The following is a 25,284-nucleotide window of genomic DNA, read 5'->3' on the forward strand; positions in this document are numbered from 1 at the left end:
TTGGAAGTTGTGTCATAGTTCCTAGGCTTGGGTTTCTTTTGAAATCTCTATTCTTTTGAAAACCAGCATAAGTTCATGAGGAAACCAGATTATGTTTCGCTTAATTTGGTGTATGTTTGGGGGTGGTTTTGCATGGCCCAGAAATCAGACCCGGGCCTCCTGCATGTAAGGCAAGCATTTTACCACGGAACCACCCGTGCACCCACAGTTTTGGTGAATTTTTAAAACAAATCATTTCAGTGCTATTCTGTCTATCTGTATGTTTTAAAACTATATTAAAGTTAAAAGCCCTCAGATGAATACTGTTCTAGTTTGGTAGCTGCCAGAATGCAATATACCAGAAACGGAATGGCTTTTAAAAAGAGGAATTTAATAAGTTGCTAGTTTACAGTTCTAGGGCTGAGAAAATATCCCAATTAAAACAAGTCTATAGAAATGTCCAATCAAAGGCATCCATCCAGGGAAAGATACCTTGGTTCAAGAAGGCCAATAAAATTCAGGGTTTCTCTGTAGTGAGAAGGCACATGGCAAACACAATCACAGTTTCTCTCTTGGCTGGAAGGGCACATGGTGAACACGGTCAGAGTTCCTCTTTCATCTGGAAGGGCACATGGAGAACACAGCGTCATCTGCTAGCTTCTTCTCCTGGCTTCCTGTTTCATGAAGCTCCCCAGGAGGCGTTTTCCTTCTTCATCTCCAAAGTGCTGGCTGATGGACTCTCTGCTTCATGGTACTGCAGCATTCTTTGCCCTATCTGAATCTCCTTCATTCTCCAAAATGTTTCCTCTTTTATAGGACTCCAGAAACTTCTCCAGATCCACCCAAATGGGTGGAGACATGTCATCATCTAATCCATTTTAACAATCACTCTTAATTAAATCACATCATCCAGGGAAATAATCTGATTAGTTTCAAACATACAGCATTGAATAGGGCCTATTCTAACTTTATGAAATGGGATTTTGATTAAAACATGGCTTTTCTAGGGGTCATACATCCTTTCAAACCAGCACATATACCTGTATCTTACAGAATGAAATGGAAGTTCTCCATATGCTTCTTGCCTGTATCCCACAAATTTTATCTAAAATCTAAGGTGGTTTATATAATTCTCCTACGCTATGAAGCATTTCAACTAATACTGTGATGATAGATATGTCCAATTCAAAATCCCACTCAGATACTATGAACACCAAATTCACTAGCCTGTATAGTAGGGAATTATTGTTCTTTTTCAGATCATAGAATATAATCCCTATTACTCTTCCCAATTTGTGAATCAACCATCCTAGTTCATCTATACATTTCCTTCAAGGATAACAATATCCCTTATTGGATCAACCAGTGGGAGGTGATTATTAAAGGTATATATATATATTTTTCAGTGTTCTTCAGAGGCCATACTGAGCCTGGCTCTCAATGTGTTGTTCTAATACTTGAGGTCAAACAGTTACTTCTCTGTGTAAATGTGTCTATGCATTTAGTAGTGCCTCTGATTTAATGGAGGAGATATAGCATTTAATGATTTAATGGTTTAATGGAGGCAGTATAGCATCACAGTTCAGTGGGAAGCTTTGAAGTCAGGCTGCTTGCATTCCATTCTTACCTCCTGCTTATTAACTGATTAATCTCATGGAAATTTCCTAAGTGTTCTCTGCCTCAGTTTCCACACCTATAAATTGAGACTAATAAGAGTGCCTGCCTACCTCATTATAATAGTAGTGACTCCTTTTGTGGATTAAATGAGATGATGAAGGAAAAGCCCTGGGGATATTATAAGCCTTCAATAAATTTTAGTACTTGCGGTCATTAGCAGGAGCTACATTTACATATGCACACACACACACTTGCTCCCTCATGTAGGAAAATAATACACGGGAATTCACATATGTAGAGGTTTGAAAGCAAGCACTTAAATGAACTTGGCTGCATGACTAAGACAAATGCGTGTATGTGCCTATGCCCTGCTATCTATTCAAAATGCGCATATGGGTAAACAAATATTTAAGAACATATATGCACAGACTTTCATATAGTCAGTATAGTCAGCAAATAGTAGAGTGTGTAGGAAGGATAAGAGCAGAGCTTAATTGTCTTGTCACCAAAGGAACCATACCAGTCTTTATTTTATGACATGCAGAAAAAAGCCTGAATAAGTCTATATAGTTCCACGCTGCATTCATGAGCATTTTTTTTTTGCTTCACTGAACTATTTTATTTCATAAGAGGAATGAATCAAAGACATTATGATAATCCTTTATAACCCCTGGGATAGTAGTAGTGTTTATTCAATTGTTTTTCAAAGCCATTTTTCTCCCACACAGATATCATTTCTGTCTCCTGTTGTAAATCACAAACCCTCGTTCTAACTATGAGGTTTTGCTTATTTTCCCAAGAATTTTTAAAAAATAATTTTTCAAACTCTTGTGGGATAAGTTAGTTTACCAGATATATCCCTTTCTTATTATAATATACAATAAATAATATTGAGGGAAAACATTTATTTCCCCTTATTTGAGGACATGATATTTTAATAAGATATACTTCAGACTACAATTCCAAAGAGAGATGAGAATTTTTTTGATTGGTTAGATATAGGAGCAAAATTTTAAAATTATATGCTCCATTTAACATTTTTAGGGAAAAATAAACTGCAAATGTTTCAAATGGCTTTACTGCCTAGATTTTATGATGCAAGTACAGTTCCCAGTACTACTTTTTCTGGGACCTTTAACACACCAATAAAAAATTAATCAAAACAACCATATTTCCATTTTTTTGGTCAAAGGGGATCTATAGCTTCCATATCTTTTTCAAATAAGATTTTTCATTCTTATTCGGGAAATTAAATATTAACATTCCTTTTCAAACACCATCCCAACTTCAAAGCTTCAGAGCCTAGTAAGCTTCTTTAATTTTTTCTCCTTTATTCAGTTTTTTTAAAGGACATTTTATGGCTAGACCCCTTCCTCGTGTGTATTAAACTTTCTCTGAAAAGAATAAATTAGATAGGGTTTTGTGAAAGTTTTGGAACTCACAAAATCCATCGAAACTTAAACTGAAAAGTTTTTAAACATCTTGAACTACTGAAATGATCTCTTCAATTTTCATTTTATTTCACCCTTACACCTTTAATCTATGCACACATAAAGTCATAATGACTCTTTGAAAACATATATCAAATCATGGCACCCTCTCCTTAAAACTCTCCAATGGCCTCCCGTTCCATTGATTCAACGATCCTTCTCAGGGCTTGCTATGCCCTACTGCACATCTCATGACTTCACCTACTATTCTCACGGTGGCTCACTCAACTCCAGTCACAATGCCTTCCTTTCTCTATCTGAAACTTCCACAAACCTCCTGTCTTAGGGTAATTACAATCTTCTTTCCCCTTGACTGCTGGAATCATGCTGGAATTGCTTTAAAATGCTTTCAGTCCAAGCCCTGGCTTTGCCCCTTGCAGGGTAATTAGCCTTGTGAGCTCAAGCAAGTTACTGAGACTTGCTGAAATTATCCTATCCTGTAAACTGAGGAGATCCTTATCTACCCTCCTTACTTCATAGGGTTGCTGCAGGTAACAAATGAGTTAATAAACATGAAAATGCACTATCAACCTCTCACCACTGTTCTGAAAGGATTAAATTAAAAGGCATGGTCAATGACATAAGTACAGCTAAGATATGTATGTAATCCAGTTTAGTATGAGATTTAATGTCTTTTATTTAAATATAAGAAAGCAGTGAATAATTTTCTTAGAAGTACATTTTTTACACACTGATTTTCTGGATGCAATTGACAGTAACATTTTTTTTTTCTGGTGTAATCAAAGGTTATTTTGAGAAATACATGTAGCAATTTCATTGAACATTGGCATCCTGAAGAGTTAAAAGTCACTGGAAAATTATCATAATTATTTATTTGCTATCCTAAAAGTCATTGGAAGATGTTATGATGCCTATCATGTACCATCTAAATTGTGCTATCCTTTAAATTGTAGCTTCTAAAGTGAATTTACTTTTAACTTTTGTTCTTCACTGTGGTTTACTGTATGCTAAAGAAGTTTTGACATGGTATGGATTATTTTACTAAAAGTATTTTAAAGTATAAAAAAAGTCTATTTTGACATGCTCGGTATTGTAGCAGATTTTATTTTCATGTGTGTGTATGGGTGTGTGTTTGCCAAGTCCTGTTCAAATAATAAAAAGGTCAGATGTATTCACAATAATAGTGGATTGACTTGTTTAAAGAATGCAAGGTCACAGGCCAATGGCAAAAGTAGATATATGTATGACAAATGGACAAGGAAGGGTCAGAAAAGTGGTGGGTGAGAGAAATTCAAATTTAATATGTTATGAACATATGCATGGTGGCATTTTATTCTCAATCTTTAAATCGCCAGAATATTCCAGATGAGGTATAAATGTAAATGAACAGGATAAAAGAGACTGAATGCATATAAAATCAAAGAAAGAAGAACTATGCTTATCAGAAAGACGCAAGGATTTGAAGTATGGATAGGTCAGTTTTAATAAATAAAAAGTACATAAATATATATGAATACATATATATGTGGGTATACACACACACACATATATATATATACACACACACACACACACACACACATATTCAAGTTAATCATACTACTCATGTCACCCACCCAAAGAATTTAGTTGACTTATGCAAGGTCACATTAAATTAGAATTGGGACCCAAATGGGAAAATCTGTATTCTCTTTTCTATGATATCATTGAAGAGTTAGATATACCACCTTCATCTAAATAATCACAAGTTAGTATTAAAAATATAGATTTGGGGGTCATGCGCTAGATTTACTAAAAAAGAATTTTCTGGGGCTAGATTCTAGGAAGCTACATTTTTATTATAGACTCATAATAAATCCATGCACACTCATTTTTAATAATCACAGCCTTATACTGCCATACTTCCTATGTAATTATTATTTTTTTAAGTATTTTCCTTTTTTTATGCACTCTAATTTTTTACACAAACTTTTCCCTGCTCCCAGGAAAAAGCAGTGGACTCACAAGCTTTACAGAAAAAAAATTTTATATGTATTTTTTCACTTCTCCTAGTACAGGCAGTTTTCAGCCAATACCAATGCAAATTTTTTTCACTTCCCTCTCCTGGTTTTACAGAGCAAACAGCAAGCCAGACTGTGTTACCAAATTTGCAAATTGGCTACATAATGGGCTTTATGTTCTCTTCCTGTCTGAATGTGTAGTAATATTGAAGGTGGTAAATTATGGCTGAAAATAATAATAATCATTCTAATAATCATCTAACTGGGCTTCATCCAAGACTTTGTGATGAGATCCCCATAGCAACGGTCCCTTTTGGAAGCTCTGGTTTCTGTCACATTATTGTTTTTGCTTTTGTAAACCATAATGAACTGTGATTTTATTTCACATCCAAAATAAAGGACTTTGAATTTGGCATTGTATTTTATTGCTTTTGCTTTGAGATGTCTGTTTGGGGAGAGAAGAAGGAACTGCAGCGCTGATCATGAAAGGTGAATCTGAGGACTATTAAAGTAAAATTTGTTAAATGCTAAAATTCATTGCACTCATGCAAATATAAGATGAATACCTGAAAAGATTTTATGTAATTCATTGATTAAGAATCAGTAATATATCATGTCCAGTTCAAAGAGCACTGCAGAAGCTAAATATGCATAGGATATTTAACAAAGAAGTATTAATTGAGAGTTCTGGCTTATATACAAATTGGGTTAATGTCCAACAGGATCATAAACAATAATCTCCAATGTTATTTTATCTGTTCAAACAGACAGACATTATTCTCATCTCCACCTGACAAAAAATCTGCATGTTAACATCTGTCCTTACACAATTGCAAAGTAGCCCAGTCAATATAAATTCAAAGCTGCAAGCCCAGAATTGCAAAGGAAAAAATACTCAGTAATCTCTTTGTTTATTTCCAAGTTTCAGATAATTTTTCTGACTGGAGTAAATCAGCTGCGGGAGCCAAATGTTTGCCTTCATCTAATTCAGAGAGACTTGTGAAGTAACAAGTTTGGCCAATATCAGTAGTTGTAAAGGGATATGCAATGACAGGTGGCAATGAGCTGGCTGTTGGATGGATCATCAAAGGACCTGAATTTGGACAATTTCTTGAATATTGTATATAATGTTTGAATCAGGCCTCTGTATCTACAAGGAAGATTAAACAGTGCACCTGGACTGAAATTTAGCAGAGAAGTTCTGTTTTGATTCCTTAAAAGAAACACAATTTTACAAGCAAGTCTTTTTTCAACCTCAGAAACTGAGGAACCATACATATGGACAATTCTCAGTTGAAACATTGACTTAAATCTTTAAAAAGGGAAGGAAAATTAAAGAAAATATTGTGAAAAATCAATTGATGTTTCTCTTGGTTTTCATTCTTCCACTGGCTCCTAATTACTTAAACTCCTTCCCAAGGTAGGCACAAGCTTCTGCATGATTTGGCTTCTGGCTGTTTCTTGATCACTTCTCTTGCCACTAATGGCTCACTGCTCTCCAGCCATAAGGGCTAGACTCATGTTTCTAAGATACATAACATAGCCACTTCAGGATTATGGATAACATGCAAAAGTTGCTATGGGCCACGAACTTTTCTAAGCACATTGTGTAAACTATTCACCCAAATTCTACTACAACACAATGACACAATGCAATAATTTGTTACTTCCTCACTCTATAGATGAGGAAATGAAGCAAAGAGAAGCCAAGTCGCTTGCCCAAAGTTACACACACAGTAAGTGTCAAAGCTGGGATTCAAACCCAGGCAGTCTGAGTCCAGAGCCACTGTGCCTCTCTAAAAATCAGATCATGGCCCTCACTTGCAAGACATAATCCAGTGGTTTATCATCTGATTTAAAATATAATCAGTCCTCAGAACAGTTGAGAAGGGCCTTTTGTGATTGGGCCTCTCCCTTGCTTTGGCATCATGTCTTGTTATTCTCTTCTATACTCACCAAGATCCAGGCACATGATCTTTTGCTTTTTCTTGTCCATTGAAGTCTGCTTCTGCCTGGGGCTTTATACTTTAATATTCTGCCTGGAATGCTCCTCTCCCAGAATCACTTACCTTATTTCTTCACTTCACTGGCACCATGGCTCATTTGTTACTTTGTCAATGAAGTGTTCCTCAGAAGCCATACCAACATCTGCCCTCTTACCACTTTTGCTTCTTAAACTATTCTTCAGTGTCAAGAAGATGCAGAGCTGGGTTCAGACCAAAGGAGCATGAGGAAATTAATGAGACAAGAACAACAAATAGTAGCATTTTGTTTATATGGGAAACCCTATGTGGCACTCGAAATGTATCAGGCATTGTTCTAAAAACTGCACATAGCTTAGTTAATACTCACCACAACTGTATTTTGCAGTTATTGCTATCCAAGTTTTCTGATGCAGATACTGAGGCATAATGAGGTTAAGTGTTTTTCCCAATATCGAAAAGTTAATATGATTCCCGGCCCATACACTTCCCCAAAACAAACAAACAAAATTTCAATAGGACGAGCCACGGTGACTCAGCAAGTGAGAATGCTCGCCTGCCATGCCAGAGGACCCGGGTTCGATTCCCGGTACCTGCCCATGTAAAAAAAAAAATTCGATAAATGGTGCTGCGATAACAAGATAGTCACATGAAAAAAGAATGCAATGTGACCCCGCCATACAGCATACACACACACACACACACACACACAAGAAATGGATGCAGTCAGTATTCAAACCCATACAATCTGGTCTCAGAATTATAGTGCAGGAAATTAAATGATAAATAAATAAATAAACACAAAATAAATAAATGATGGAAAATGAAAGAGGATTTAACTGAAAAATATCTTGAATTTGGATACTGTTCGGTCATATTAAGGTAAAGTTGAAGCTTCAAATTAGAATTAATTTTAGGAAATCAGTTTAATACAAATCCATCATTCTAATTCCTTGTGAATATATCATTTATATTTTCCTCAATAAATGGTCATTTTGTGCCTCAGAGGCTCATGTTACCTACCTTAGTCATGATAGCAACACGATAGAAACACCCCTGCAACAGGCATAGCTCCCGTCCTTCTAAATGCCCACCTACACTATGACACAACAAATGAGAATTTAGTTAAATACAGTCTCAGTGATCCAGGCAGCTTTCTTTCCCTGAGCTGAGGTGTCATTTATTATTTATATTTGGTATAAGGGTATTAAATACCAACATGTTCTATTAACCATTAAATTAACAAGATTTAACATCAATCTCTTTAGCTCAGTTTAATCTCTATTTTATCTAGATATTTATCAATCCCTCTCATTGACCTTGTGTTTAATTATGTTTTATTTTTTAATTGACATGGCTCCCGATGTGAAATGTAAGTTAATAACATGAAGATACCATGAAAAGGTCTAATCTACAAATTAGTGAGGACTGAGAGAGGAAATACGTAGTTCAAGGACCCTAATGTTTAGTCCACTGAAAGGAAGTAAAATGACTCCTAGTGAATTGTTGTCTTCATTGAGTAAAATAATTCATAATAGCAACTATAATCACCATCACACAATATCTCAGTGTGTGTATTTAATAACAGACATCGAAAGTTCAAACATGAATGAGCTATTCCTTTTGCTTTGAATACAGTCAGAGTAAAAAGTTAGCCTGTGTCTTAACCTGTATAGGAGGTACCCAGTAGATGTTTACTGAATGAATGAAGTAAGATTGAACAAATAAAATTAAAAATTCTTTTTTCCTTTTGTTTTTTCTTCAGAGTCAATTACTGACTTGAATAGGAGGTGACATTGAATGGCCAGAATCTTGCCTCTTCACTTTCCTTTGTTCTTTTTATTTCTAGCTTCTTAAATTATTTAAAAAACCTTCCAGGTTTCAGAGCTGGTTTAATCCTGGGGAAAATAGGTTTCAAAAATGAAAACAAAGAAATATATATTTTTGTTGTTATTTTATGGTATATAAAACTAAGGCACAGTGAAAATGGGGGAAAATGAAAATAAAGGAATAATTTATGTTTCGTTGTGGTTTTATCTCAGGCACTTGAGGATATTACTGTAAATGGACGAATTAGGGAGTAGGGGAAAGGCCTAAGTGGAATATTAAAAAAATGAGGGTAGGCATTGAAAAGAAAAAGCATCTTAGGCTCCTAGGATGAGGACCAAGTGGGGAGATAATTTAGCTTATCTTTCCTAAAGTTTCCATCCACCAGGAGAACAGCTTTTTGCTAAATATGGCAACCATAGGTTAAAAAAAAAAAATCCCATGGAGGACTTTTCTCTTGCCCTGAGTTCTACTCAGTTATGACAACTTTAGGGCTATTTGGTAAATTCAGTGAAGTAGCACACCCGTTTATCGGTTGTTGCCTCCAAAACCCAAATAAGCTAAAAAAATTCTGTATAGACCCTCTCACCAACTCACCCAACTGGTATAGGGGCAGGGTGAGGGAACAGGGGCATATCATTCCAGCAAAAAAGATAAGACTTGTTTAAAGCATATTATTACAATTTAGCCTTACTGTCTTTTGAAATCATACTTAGCACTTATTCAGTACCTGCTAAGAAAATCTGCTTTTTTACCATGAGCTTGGTGGGAGACGTGGATCTGTACAAGTGTTTTTCTTTGGTTAGATATAAGGAAAACATTCCATTTAGTGTTTTCGATAAAAATGGGTTGTTGAAGGCATGTGAAGTATCACTCTCAGAATCTTCAGGAGGCTATAGTCCCTGTCTGTGGAAAGGATTGTCAGAGCATTCTAGAAATAAACAAGCAATAAAACTTTTTAAATATTCATTTATTCATCATTATGTTTATGAATCAACTTGGTATAAGGAGATAGATGAATGTCTTTGCTAGAAAAAAGAACATGCAGTTATTAAGGAAAGTAATATTTATGGAGAGTATGATTGAGTGCACTAAAGTGTTAGGATAAAACTTAAGGAATACTCCTACAGTATATATATATATATATATATATTTATTTCCTTTTCTATCCCATTTTCTCTTTTCCCTTCTTATTCCTCCCCCCACTTTTTCTTTCCCTCCATTCTTTCTCCATCCTTTATACTTTTGCACAATGTAACACATTTTACAGGGCAAATTAGATATTGGATGCAGGGCAATGACTAGTGAAACAAGTTTAGTGCATTACAATTCGTTGAGAACTGACTCTATGCCAGGCATTGTGGTGCAAAAGAAGAAAAAGTTTGTGATCTAGTTGGGAAGGCTGAGATGTATTTTTCTGAATGATCCATGCTCCCCTGTGCCTGCATTCAGAACCATTTCCTCTGCATGGAATGCTCCTACCCTTGACTTCTGCTGTTACTCAAGTATTGATTCTTCCAGGAGACCTGCTCCGACTCCATCAACGTATGCCAGGCTCACTTAACCTAGGCTCCTGTTTTAATTTATTTATACATCAACAACATACATGTTTCTTTTGATCTACATTTGTATTCTATGAAGAAAAAAAATCAGTCTCGTCATACACGTCTATCCACGTGGGTCTACGTTGTCAACCAGTGTCCCAGATTATCTCCTGCACTAGAAGTTTTTTTTTTAAGTACAGCCCCTTTTTAATATTTTAATATTTCTGTGAATCCATCCTTGGAAATTTTCTCATAGCCATCAGAATCCATTCATATGAGAAAAGACAAATATTTCCTTCTGTCCTTCATGCACAATCTTGACCTCCACATCTTAACCACATTTGCGTTGCATTTAGGTAATAGTTAAAATGATGATGTACACTTTTTAAAATTAAGAGTCATGTCACCAGTAATACAATGAAATCCATGCTCTATTTCTTTGAATGTATTTTTTATTTTGTAATATTTTGTATACAATGAATATTGAATAATATATTAAAAATCCATCTATCTACCATCAGATTTTTAAAAATAAAACATAGATTTAATTAAAATGCATGTTATTTTTAGTTTGTAATATTTTGCATACAACAGAATATTGAATATTATATTAAAAATTCATAAATCTACCATCAGTTATTTTAAAAATAAAACATTACAGACTTAATTAAATGTACTTGAATTATACTGCATTTATCTGTTTTCTTTTTCTGAAGTCATGGATTACTCCCTACTATTATTAGTCATTCTCTTCCAAGTCATAGCAGTTTTGTGGGCATCAGATCCAAATCTTGAAAATTGCTGAAAAAAAGAATGCAACACAATGAAAATCTGTGGTCCAGCAACTAAGCAACCTGCAGTGGTAATTAGAACATTATAAAATAATTATTACGTTGATGAATATATAAGGAATACTATACATTTAAAGTGTAAGAAAATACATTATGTAGTGTTAGAACTTTATTGGTGAATTAAAGTTTCTGTATAGCATATTTATATATTTCTGCTATATCACTTCTTTGAAAAGGCACAATTATTTGAGGAGATTTTCCCCATTGCCTTTTCCTCTTTAATAAGTTTGAAAATGTATCATAGAAGGTGAGGACATCATTAAATGGAAAGTAACTGAAATGCAAGGAAATAAAGCTATTACGTGTGGGGTCCAAACAAATATGTTTCTGTTCCTGATTTAATAGAGTTTTGAAAATATTGTTTACGTTAACAGAAATGCACCTACAATTACTACATACTAGTCTTCAGCAATTACTTTAACATCAAGTCACAGGCAGTTAATACAGAGGTAAGGAACATATCCTGCCAGTAAGCTACATCCTACCTTTCAACAAATTTGATAGACTATTTCAGTTAATCCATTTAATTATATTAAAATATTAATTAATTAATGGATAAATGAATGAATAATAAAACAGACCTATTATTTACTCTAAGATTTAGAATAACAAAAGGGATAGGGAGGAGAGGAAACTACAAATTCTTCATCTAAACCATTCCTTATATGCTATTGAATGAAAATACTGTCCATGGACAATCCTACAGAGATCCCTCCATTATGTTTTGATGTCTGTGTATTTAAGTGCGATGCCAGCCTTCCATTTAGATAATCATTTCTTCAGCTCATTTCCTGAGCATCTCTCCCATGTCCTCTTCCAGATTTAGGCTCGATCACCTTAAAACACCCACTATAAAAGCAAGGTGTTGCATGCTGCTGCCAAAGACAGGTGGGAAAATTTTAGTATTAATTTTACCCTTCTATCTCTGTACTTGAAATGTGTCGAAACTCAGGGTTTCAGGATTTATTTATTTATTTTTTATCCGATAAGAAGGGTAAAGTCTAAAATATAAAATTGTTGCACACTTCACATTTTGTTTTTTAATATCTAGCTCCTCAGAAGCAATAGGTAACTAATTCGTGCTTGCTGCAAAGCCATTTCCCTTTGCTTTTCCTCAGCTGTGTTTTTCTCTGAACTCATCCCCCAGGCTGTCTTCTATCCTGACAGAGCCAGGAAGTCTATTAGCATGGCTTGAATAAAACCGCTGTTCTCTGAAAAATATCTCCCAGGTGTATTCTAGGTGGGATCTAAGGAAGGGCTGTGAGAATCTGAAGTCATTCCCCCATCATCTTGGAAGAGAAGTAATTAATGAGTTGTAGTCCCCTCCAGGCCATTCACAGTTGTCTCAATTCCTCATGCTGAAATCAACCAGAAGGCCCGAAGAATGACAGAGACTAATGGCCTTGTCTGAGCCAGGGCTACATGTTGCTTTTCTGATCTTTGGAAAAACATTGTTGTAAATGCAGTGATCAGGGCTAGGCTAGACATTATCCCTTCTCAAAACTCTTACTCTTCTAAATCAAACCACTCCTCCAATACTAGCAGATTACTTAATTCTAGAATGCCTTTATCTGTATCTTCACTTCTATAGTTTCTAGGTATCTCTTGTTATCACAACTTCTATACCTGTTACTCTAGCTATAAATGTTCCCCTTGCCATGTGCATGGCTACATGTGTATGTTTGTGTGTGCCTGTGTGGTGCATGTGTATGTCGATAAACCCACAAGCACCACTCAGAAATACTACACACACACAAACACACTTTCACTCTATCTATCTATCATCTGTCTATCTAAAACACTTTTGTTAAAGTGGAATTTATAATCAAGATGAGCCTTTTCTTCTATGGTTGTCATTTGTTATCTTGGGAGTCAGAGAACCACACCTGGCTTTGCTGGTCCCAAGTGTTGGGACTCGGCCAAGTCCCTTCATGACTCTTGGCCTTGGCTTCTTGACCAGCCACATGAGCAAGCTGGACAGAATGCTCACTAAGACCCCTTCCAACTCTAAGCTGCTCATTGACCCTGTTCAGCAACATCAAAAAGAAGCATATTTTAGGAGGGAAATTCCTTTAAGAAGGGAAAATATCCACCAGACCAAAGTAACTCCATCATGTTCCTTGGTCTATGCTGTCATGAATCCTGTATTCATTTTCATTTTTCAACATTTGAAAATGTAATCACAGAATTTGCTATAACTCTTTCTTAAGGCTGATTATTCAAATATGTGTGTGTTATGCTATTTTATCAATAGCACAGCTTTAAAATCTTCCTCTCAAGGGAATATGAATCTATTTGGAAGTGGACAAATGGCATAAGAAATGATATTAGGAAGAAGGCATGAGCTGAGAAGACGTGTTATTGATGGGTGTGGTAGTCGGATAACCATCAGGAAAGAAAGGGCACCCTCAAAGGTTTACTCTGAAGAAGGTCTCATGAAGGGATTACTAAAATGTAAACAAGGGTAAAGGCTAGAAGAAATCACTAACCTTATTTGTAAACTAGAACAAGGAACTAACAAGTGATGGGGGCAGAGACAAGCAACATTACTCCTAGATGTAGTAATGGCACAGGATTCCAGTAGCCAGGAGAGAAATGATGGGGAAGAAGCCAAAGCACAGTAGCCAGTGCCTTAGAACACTCTCAGCAGGAGGGGACTGGCAGGGCATGGTAATCAGGACCCTAATATCTACCTCTGACATCCTGCCAGCCTCTATCATTGACTCCCTGGAAGGCAGTTGATGATGTTTCTCAGATAATGGTGGGAGGTAAACAAATTTAAAGGGTAAACAGAAAACAAACTAGCACAGTCTCTTTTGCCACTGTGTCCATTCATAGTTTCTGCCTGGAAGAAGAAACTTCCATAGTGTCCCATCAGAAAAACAGGAAAAACACGAAGTCCCATCAGTCACCACATTCATGATGGAATGATGTCAGTCCCATTACACTTACAGCTGGAATTTAAATTGTAAAGTGAGCTACCACCAGTACCTTTCATAAAAGACAGCAAAGAAAAATATTAAAAATAAATTAATGATACTGATAATAAAAATAACAAACAAAACATAGCTGTTACAATATGTCACCTCTAGCAGGGAATTAGGCTGAATTGGATTATGAGAGTGTCCTTCTTCTACAGCTCATTTCATCTTACTCTTTACCTCTTCCAAAACCTCAGTAAGATTGGCTTTTGTTCTTCTGATTTTCCTGTTGAGGTAACCCCTATTATCGTGGAATCCTTTAATTAGTTGTCCTGTCTTTTGTGGAAGTCTGTAGTTTTCACTGACATTTATTACTGGAAATAACAGTATTAAGATACAAGCAGTGAATCCTATAAAGTCCAGAGATAGTCCTCCTTGCCACCACTGTGGAGTTGCAACCACCCCACTTTGATAATCAGAATCAATTACCCCAGGCAGTACAATAGCCATCATCAATGCCTGTTGATTCAGGTGCATAAAGAAGCTAAACTTATATGCATTCTATCCTTTATTAGATTCAATTCAAAGCTTAAGATTTCTTTGCCTCAACTTCTTATCACTTCTGAGTCTTTCTTACAAATTATCTACACCTTACACTGCTAAGCATTCCTCCTCTAGCTTCTCTTACCTAAACAGAATTCAATTTCATGCAGTTATTCCTAATAACAACAATAACTTTTCTTAGGCTCACGGTAGTATGTGGTGTATTATCTTAACAACTTCTAATAATAATGACTTTTCTAGCATCATTTTATAAATTGTATTCATGGAGATAGAGAATATTTGACTCATAGTAGACACTCATTCATAGAAATTTAATGAATGAGTGGTTTTATGTATTTTATATGATCGTTAGCATCAAGGGAAGTTGTATATTGTAAAATGATTACAAGTCAGGAACATTTAATATCATTTGAAAATGATGATGTGATATTCATTGTTTAAATTTAATTAAATATCATTAAGTATAATCTTGATATATTATTGTGAAGAAAACTGAAATTCAGAGAAAACAAATTATACTTCTTAGCTGCAATACTTAGAAATGGTAACACAGTTTCTTGAAAGCAGTATCTCATGTTGCAAGTTTCATTTTTTTTAAATGACACAAAGTTTCCTACCTATACAAGAATTGATTCTTGCTTCTCTGAGTTATACACATAACAGAACTTTGTGATTTAGAGGAAATTTTATTTAAATGATACTTTAATTCTACCATCAAAGTGATCTGGAAATTTAAGAGAACTTGAGGTTAATGAACTTGAGTGTCATGTTGGACTAAGAGTCTTTAATCACTATAATTCCACACAGGGGAATCTGAAATTGCCTGAGAGTATAAGCTTGATAGTCAGAAGATGTACTATAAAAAAACTAAAGCTATAAATGAGATTTCAGATGTGAGCCAGTAAAGGTGCAGGTAATAATTTAAAACTGTATTTTAAAAACTGTATTCAGGATAATTTGTTAAGAATTACAGTCACTTTTTTAGAATAACTTTCATACAACAAATTATTTTGAAATATGTGGCTAAGAAAATGCTTTTTGTCTGAGCTTGTATTATCTACGCTTTAGTGGAAATTGTAAAAAATTAATGTTATTTGGGAGAGTAGGACCTTGTATGAAATATTTCCACTCTGCATTTGAAAGACTGATAAAGCATAACCTATTATCTGAATCAAGTCCGTGCAGAATTGAACAACCCAAGGCTAAATCATACCAAACAGAGGACACTCAACCCGAGTGATGGAAATGATTTACTTCTATTGTATGAGCTGTATTTCTTGATTTATTTTCTTGGTTCTGAGCAGTTCAAGCTCTCTCAAAGTACCTGCATTACCTAATTCACAAGTAGAATCATCCAGGGAGGTAAATGTGGATAAATCATCACGTTACAGATAACAAATAAAAGAACTGTTGGGAAGTACTGCCACTTACTCAGAAGTTTTGGGTGCTCAGAAAGAGATTACAAATAGCTGACTGAAGTCCCACAGCTGAGAGACAAGTTTCAGTCAAGCCACAGCTTTTTCTATGAAACTCTTTGAGTTTTTCTATCAGAAAGATTCTATTCTGCACAGACAAGCAGGATAAATGGTGCATTCAGTCACATGGTATATTTGACGCCTTTTCTGCATGCCACTTATATTGCCTTGGAATATTTGTAGAAATAATAATGGTAATGAATAAATGACATCTGTTGCTTTTATGTCCCACTCACTGGCTAAGACCTTAACCTGTGAAGAGAATCTTTTTATCTCTTATTTACATATAAGGAAAAAGAATTTAAGAGAGTTGAAATAACTTCTTCAAGTTATCTTTGGAACAAAAGGTTATATTATAACCTTTTGATTATAATTAGATAATTTTCCTAATTCTGTGCGGATTGTGTTATTTGTTCCTCTTTTACCCATTTTAGAGTAAAAGAAACTGTAGCGTGAAGAAAATATTAGTTCTCATGTAGAAATGTGATTATATCATTTAAACAATTTTAATTAGTAGACATATTCTGAAATGTGTTCCAGAGAGTTCCCCACCCTGTGAATAATTGATTCATTTTTCAAAGTGAAGATTAACTCTTAAGATAACTCATTCTTGAAAGAGGAGAAGGCCTCTTAATCTTCAGAATTTGAGTGAATGCTGAGCTAGGATTGAGAGCCGTGAATGCATTTTTATCACGCAACTGAGCCTCAAAAGCTATAATTATTAATTATTAGCATTGATTAGAAATGATGTTGGTCTATATATTTTGGAAAATTGGCTTTAGTGTGCATCATGTTGAGCAATATTATAATGTGAATTTTGAGAATATTAGTTTTGTTTCTACATGATAAGGGCTATAGATTCTAGAGTAGAGTGAAATACAAAAAATTAAACAGGGCAGGATGTATCCTGCAAGCCATGGGAGAAGTTGTGGACGATACCCTGTTGGGTGTAGACCACACTCTGTCTGGAGTAAACAGTAGGATTAAACCTACTGTTGCTGTGAACAAGGGAAAATCAAATCTAACCTAAACCCTGTCTGGTAGGAGAAAGACTCCTTCCTATAAGAAGGAGTCTGGCAGTTTTTACCATCATAATATTCATTGCCAAGGGAACATAACTTTGGGAATTTGTGATTTATTCCATAACAAGCAAATATACCAGGGATTTGAAATAATGGAAACAATTTCAGTAGTGATATATTAAAAGAGCATATAATTGCAAATATTGACTGCCATCATGTACCTACTATATTTTAATGCCCAGTGTAAATTTGAGACAGAAAGGATTACATTTTTATTTTTTAGATGAGAAAACTAAGGCTCACATGAAGTTAAGCTGTCCCTCATTGGTAAAACAGGTATCATTGCATTGATCAGGTACGTTTGAAAGACAGAACCATTCTGTAATTTGAATGGGAAAAGTTAATACAAAAGTATGAAATAATAACAGGACATTTATTAATAAGGTATGAAAAGAAATGTACAGAATACAGAAATGGTAGATATGGGGCACCAGTACCTCCATGACTGAGGCAGAGTAGAACCAAGGATGAAACAGACTTGGAAGAGGACCCCATCAAACCGAGATGCAGGCACTGGTGGGCAGCATTTGCCCACTGGGTAGGGAATATCCAGAAGTGCCCAAGGCAGGGGCTGGCAAGCAAGAATCCACCCATTTTGATGTCAGAAAAACTCTCTGAGAATCCACCTCTGGGATGCCACTGAAATTTTTTAGAAGAGATTTCCAGTAGGTACTCCATACACTACTGGCTGCTGCATCCTGCAGGAGCTAAAAGAGAAGAGGAGCACACCTGAACCATAAGAGAACTCTTTTTTCTTTTTCATTATCCCTCTACCACCCTCTTGTGACAAAGCAAAAATCTGCAGCAGCTGGCAAAGAAGAAATGTTCCTGTGGCCCAGTTCTGTTTTACCAGAGAGCAACTTAAAGGATACTGGCTTCAGAGAAGGAGAAATTGATAACTACTACCCATATTTTAGGGTGTTTTATGAATAAAGGATACTAATATATTTTGAAGATTACAAGATCTTCAAAGATCTACAAAGGAGGGGTATAAATATAATATGGCATGTTATAATTGCTCTTAGTGTGCTAAACTAGTTTCTTCCTTCATTCGAAGTTTTAAGTTACTTCATTTATCAATTTACTCATTTCATTAATCAGTCTCCTATTCAACTGCAAAGCCTATTAGCAAACTAATAACACTGCTTTTTATTCAATAAGGCCACATGACAGAAATCCATGCATTCCTTTATTTTATTCATTCATTTTTACTCATCCATTCACTTGTTTACCCATCAATTAATCAAATTTGTTTATTTTAGCAACAGCAATGTGATATTAATTCATTGATTTGATCATCAGTACACTGATTAACTCTTTAATTCCACAAATATTTTTATTCAACTATTTCGAGGACATTGTCCTGAACACTGACTATTCACCAATAGACAAAATAAATTTAATAAACAAATATGGTCTCCATGGCCAAAAGGAACTGGCATTCTGACAGGTAATAACTATGAGGAAAAATATATAATATATGTATAAATTGAAGTTATGTGATGCATTAGAAAAATTAAGCAGGAACAGGGCATAGAAATTCCAGGAAGTTTTGTAGTTTGAATTCATTGGTCAGGGAAGTCCTCACTAAGAAAGGAATCTTTGTGAAAAACCAGAAAGGAGGTGAGTGTGGGAACAAGCCACAGAGGTATGCAGTAGATTGAACTATATCCCCCAATTCAGACATTTTCTTAATCTCAATCTGCATTCCTATGAGGGTGATCACATTGTAAATAGGATTCTTGAAGCTATTATTTTAGTTATGGTATGGCCCAAAAGAATGAGGGTGAACTATAGCCTGGATTCCTGGAGTCCTTTATAAGCAGAAGTAATCCAGACGTCGAGAAACCACAAGAAGGAGCTAGGAGCTGGAAGTTAACTTCACTGGGAAAGGAATGGAGAGGATAGGATCGGGTAATGGGAAGCAGGTATGCTTGTTTGAAACTATTATGTGTCCCAGAAAAGCCGCGTTTGAATCCTGATCCAATCTTGTGGGCCCAGACCTACTGTTTAGGGTGGACATTTTGGGTTGCATTGTTTCCATGGAGATTGACCTACCCAATTGTGGACGTGAAGTTTGCTTAGATGGATATGTGACTGCCCACTCAAGGCGGGTCTTGATTAGCTTACTGGAGTCCTTTAGAAGGGGAGGCATTTTTTTTGGAGAAAGCAGAGAGCCAACACAAGACCCAGACATGTGGGGATGCAGAAAGTAAATGCCCCAGGAAAGCTGTTTGAAACCAGAAACCAAAAACCTTATCAGACCCGAGACACATGACTTCCCAGCTGACAGAGGTATTTCAGACCCCCGTCAGCCTTTCTTAACTCACAGTATCTTTCCCCAGATGTCTTTTGGACATTTTTATGGCCTTAGAACTGTAAACTTGCAACTTAATAAATTCCCCTATTAAAAATCATTTCATTTCTGGTATATTGCATTCCAGCAGCTTTAGCAAGCCAAAACAGCCTTGGCTTTTCACAAGCCAAGGAGCCAACTGGCAGTACCAGATTATTATAGACTTAGGGGAGAAACCATTTCCTTTCTGGCACCCCAGTTTTGGACTTTCCCTATCAAATCCGTATATATAAACCAAACTATTGTGTGGCATTGTGATAGAAGCTCAGGGAAACTAAAATAATATATTTCCAGGAAGAATCATCCCATCACCAATTACAGGAGTATGACTAGCATGTTTCAGAAAAAGCAGAGCCAACTCTTGTGGGTTTCGTGGAGGAAAAATGCTGATATATAAAGCCGGATAGGACTTGAGGGATGAAGAACACGTAGATTATCATTAGGTTTCTCTTTCTTTTCTAATATCCTCTGAGTGAGCCATTAAAATATTTTGAGAAGAGTGACATGATTTATATTCTAAAACAGCTACTTCATAGGTTGCATTGAGAAAAAACTATTGGCGATCATAGGGGATATGTTAAGAGGCCATTATAATAATTCAGGCAAGAAATGATAGGTAATTGGACTACGTCAGTAAGAGAAATTTAAAGTTTTCTTTGTTGTTTTAGGTTATATACTGCTTCTCTTGTACTCTAGTAGGAGTCACTATTAGTTAAGAATTTTTGGTGATCCTTATCTTAAATAAAATTAAATATTTATTTATCAAAAGAAATGTTAGCTTCTAAAGCAGCAAATTTTGTAGCCTAATAGGGTCATTCCTCAAAATAGTTTTGAGGGCGGGCCGCGGTGGCTTAGCGGGCAAGAGTGCTTGCCTGCCATGCTGGAGGACCCCGGTTCGATTCCCGGCCCCAGCCCATGTAAAAAACAAACAAACAAACAAAATATAATAAAACAAGAAAATGTTTAAAAAGATGTTTCCCTTCCTTCCATCCTTCCTTCTCTGTCTTTCCTTCCTTTCCTCCCTCTCTCTTTAAAAAAAAAAAAAAAAAAAATAGTTTTGAGCCTTTTTTTTTTCTTTTTGGTAATTAGCTTTAGAATTTAAAATCGTAAATACTAGAGTTGGATTAAAGACTGTGTTTTATATCACACCATTGTGGTATATGTGCCAGGCACTCATCACAAATTAGCTTATACAGAAAAGGAAGGAGAGGACTGTCATTTGAAATAAAGTGTTCCAAGGGAAGAGCCAACTTTAGGCACTGCCATTTCAGAGCCCCAAGGATATCATGTGATTTTTATTTTCACCCTTCCATGTCATGGCTCTCTGTGTTACTTTACCCTTTATTGACTTTATTCTCAGGCATACTCACCAGAGTTGTGACAAAATTGTCCAATAGTTCTACAAAAAGTTCTCACAGCCTTTATAACCACACAGAAAATGGGCACTTTTCTCCTACCAGTCCCAACAAAACTTCCAAGATCGATTTGAATTGGCCTGCTTTGGTCACAGCCACTCCGGGATAAAAAGATGTGACCGTGGACATGGAATTGTGATTCTCCAGATTTGAGTCATCTTTGGCATCAAAAAAGGGGTCAGGATGCCCAGTCTCATACAACCAATTAATTAAGAATTGGAGAGTGAATTCCCAAAATAATGCTGCATGTTTTGATGTCAGTCATCAAGGTTAAATACAAGGAAACAGAGGAACAGAAAGATGAAACCGTTTGTTTCTGATCACAAAGTGAGTAAGTGATGGAACCTGGATGACCTAATGACATCCAAGCTACTTCTCTTTCCATTATCCCAACCTTCTTTAGTACAGGTTTTTAAACACCTAATATCACAATAAAACACCATTTTTTGTTTGGGAAATGTGGTAGTTTATAATCAACGCTTTTAAAGCAATTCAAATTAACTTAAAGCAAAAACATTGAGAAGGTTTATGTTCAATCTAAATAAGTCATAAGGAAAGAGGCAAAAAGAGTTACTATAATTTCATGAAAATATCTTTTTATGTCTTAAAAGCATCTGAAAGACATTTCAAAAACATCAATAGACAGAATATGTTTATAATTTTAGATATATTTACCTATATATTTATAGATACTTTTATATTTGTAGTCATCAACCCTAAACATAAACAAATGACTTTTATCTCTCAAATTTATATTCACACAATTCATTTTGCCATCAAAAATAAAATATTCCAGTATTATCGAATTAAAATGCAATGATTTCTCTCTGTAAGGAGATATTTCAAACTTGAATGATGAAGACTGCCCCCAAATCTAATAAAGGAAACATTGTGTAAATTGTAGAGTGCTCTCACCTATGGATATTGTTACAGAAATATAAAATAAAACATTATCAAAGATTTTATTGGTCATCAGCAATATAAAATAAAATACAAATATTTCAAAAGACTTAGAGGAATGGAAAGCAAATCATATTCCTGGAAGAGAAGGTTAACTACTGATGTCTATAAATTTCTTCAAGTTCCTTAATCAGCATAGAGTAATACAAGTCTAGTCATAATAAGTTATTTTTAAGACTAACCCAAAAAATGATGATTAATTCCCTTTGAAAAATTAATTAGAAAAAAGTCATAAAATATTAAAACCAAACACAAAGCAAACATTTTTAAATTGATGACTAGCCTCAATATAATTTTTAGATAAATCATAGAGAAGATATAATAAAAATATTTGGAAAAAGAAAAATCTAGATAAATGCATGGCCATTATTTCTATATTTGCATTCAAAAAGATGTATCCTAATGAACTAATAATTCAAAAGAAGAAATGTTTTTCATGAAGAACCTTGTAGTGGACTTTTTTTTAACTTTTTAGATTTAATCAGAGCACACTTTCAGAATTATCTTTGGAATGATTCTGGTAAAGCCATCTAACATGGACAATCTCCTCTGCTCTAACCCCACATGTCTAAAACCTTGATGAGGGTAGCTAAATACCAGAATTGGGGGGCTCTTCCCCCTTTCCACGTGGTCTCTGGGCCTTTCATGTCTCTTTTTCAGGAGAATAATCAGACTTTTTTACATGGTGGCCCAAGACTCTTAGACAGTTGGAAAGTGCTAATTTCCTTAATGGCCAGACCTGGAACTAATATAGCATCATTTCCACCACATTCAATTGATCAAAGTAATCACAGGACAGTCTAAATTTAAGGAAAGGGGGAATAGTTTTGATCCCTCTATGGGAGAAATGTTTGAAAATGTACAGCCGCTTTACCCTGACACCCCATTTTCTTAAGAGGGTGTTGACATTGGGGTTGGACATGGAACTTGCTTTAGCTGATGGGATGTTGGGAGAAGTAACTGTCTCAGTTATGACTCTAGGACTGAAAGGCCACCCTATATAGTCTGTCACCCCTCTGAGATTGTGATCTTTCTTTAAGAAGTAAATCCTCATCAATCTGGGCCCCACAGTGTGCTATATAGAATAGATGTGAGCTCAAATCCTACCATAGAGTCAATTCCAATCAACTGACAGGCTGAATCATAGCCACCCTTGCTGACCTACAGAACCATGAGCAAGAAAAATAAATGATCATAGATGTAGACCACACATTTTAAGAAAGCTTCTTATGCCAAATAATTGCAATAATGGTTGATTAATAATAGTCTCCTAATATAATGTACCTCCTCTGTTGGAATGCTTATAAATCCTTGATACAGTGTTCTAAAACTCTAGTTGACCATATGCTCCAAAAAAATAGGGACCCTGTCTATATATTATAGTATTGTAACACCAGATATTAGTACATTGCCTGTTGGAAAAAGGGAAAAAAATGAAAGCAAAACACAACAAAATAAACAAAGCTGAAAATTAAAAACCAATGTTTTTCATTGTTGCAGGAGTAATACTGCGTAGTTTGGGATAGAAAACCGATCTGGACTTTTCCTGCTGCATTATTATTCTTAATGAATCAAAGTGCTTTCAAAAAGAATTTATCAAAACATGAGTTCTATGGATGAAGCCAGAACTGACAATTTAACCTCAGCTTTTATAAAATGAGAAAAGGCCTTACAATCCTTCCAATTTGCCTTTAAAAATATGGATAACCTATCCAACCTCTAATTTCAGACATTACTTTTGCCTCTAAGAAGTATATCTACTCTTCCTGAATTTACAAAATGGAAAATGATTTTTGACCCAGGCTATGTTGAATAAGCACAATAATTATTGAGGAAATATGATAGAGGGTAGGCTGGAAATGGGAGAAAAGCTTTTCTTTAACTATGAATGCTATCATTCTATACAATACAAAGGTCACTATTGCTGATGCATTCCTGAACAAATTACTTAACTCCTCTGGGCCTCAGATTCCTTGTATATATATATATATATATATGTATATGAAGAGCTGACATATGAAACCATTATAGCACTGAACTTCTGATTATTAAAACAAACCAAATTTATCACTAATGACAAGAAACTTTTCCTTCTCATTGATATGTGTATGAGTGTGCAGATGTGTATCTACATATTTTTTAAAACATATATTTCTTGTGTTTGGTTTAAAAATTCTTTGATAATAAAGAATATACTTTACATCTAGTTTGGAACAGGAATGATTTCATAATTGAATGCTTCTACATTAATAATTTTAACTATTTTTATTACTTTTCAGGAAAGCACACAAGAAACCAGGAAGTTCATCCTAAATAAGAACTATTTCCTTTAATTCTTTTGGACAATGGCCTAAATCTTGTAAACAAAACAAAACTTCTTCACCAGTGGTGTTATTCATCATTACATACTACCAACTATTAATTATTAAATACCACAAAAAAAAATAATCAATGAATGGCAAATGACTTTCAATGGAGATCACTAACAATATTGATATATCCATGGATAAATTAATGGCACATTCCGTTCTGGGAAGCCAAACATGAGTGGCTCATTTAATCTTCAGAGCCCACAGTGGATTCATTCTTATTGTTTCAGTGAAAAGAAAAGAGAAAATTGCCCACAGCTACTTCTTGGAAGTGGGAGGGTAGAGTGGAGGTGGGTCATAAGACTGGCCACGAGATAATATTTTGAGGCGACTCTGTCTAATGAGAGGTACAGATAAGCAAATAGACAATTACAGAATAGTGTCCTACATCTTCTGAGATGTTTTAAATATATATAAAATCCTGAAATAAACACATGCTAGTATTCAACAAATATTATCATTTGCATATTTAATTTGGGGTAGACTAAGGTGACATGTCAATAAGAGGCATTCATGGTTCATTTATCACTTGGAACTGAGCACTCACTGCATGCTAGCAGCTGTGTCACACACTGGGCATATCTCAGAGAATACAAAAGAGAAAATCCTGACATGGATGTGAATTTCAGCATGTTTTGAATATATTCATATTTCATCATTTCCACTGCTACAGCCCTAAACTAAACCAGAGTCTTGTGTAGCTGTTGATAACCTCCTAACTTATCTTCCAGGACTTTAACACAAGCCTGTCTCTTATGTCTTGTGTGGGAAGAGCTCAGTGGATTGATAGGTACACTTAGTTTCCTTATTCTATCTAACAAAAGAAAAGAAAAAAAAAAAAAAAAAGAATGTTGCAGCGTCCCAAATGACCCTAAAATGATTTGAATTTGG

At 35.2% G+C, this 25,284-nt stretch overlaps 1 long non-coding RNA gene across 1 annotated transcript in view; it reads left to right on the forward strand.

Annotated features, from left to right (window-relative positions):
- The window catches only part of LOC143643704 (uncharacterized), a 47,398-nt gene extending 22,930 nt beyond the window's left edge, over positions 1 to 24,468 (forward strand). The window contains exon 3 of the long non-coding RNA XR_013156337.1: positions 24,304 to 24,468. This is a non-coding gene — a long non-coding RNA (uncharacterized LOC143643704). The remainder of the gene's footprint in view (positions 1 to 24,303) is intronic.
- Positions 24,469 to 25,284: the final 816 nt, after the last annotated feature.

This window comes from Tamandua tetradactyla, chromosome 8 (assembly GCF_023851605.1).
Source record: "Tamandua tetradactyla isolate mTamTet1 chromosome 8, mTamTet1.pri, whole genome shotgun sequence".
Lineage (NCBI taxonomy): Eukaryota > Metazoa > Chordata > Mammalia > Pilosa > Myrmecophagidae > Tamandua > Tamandua tetradactyla.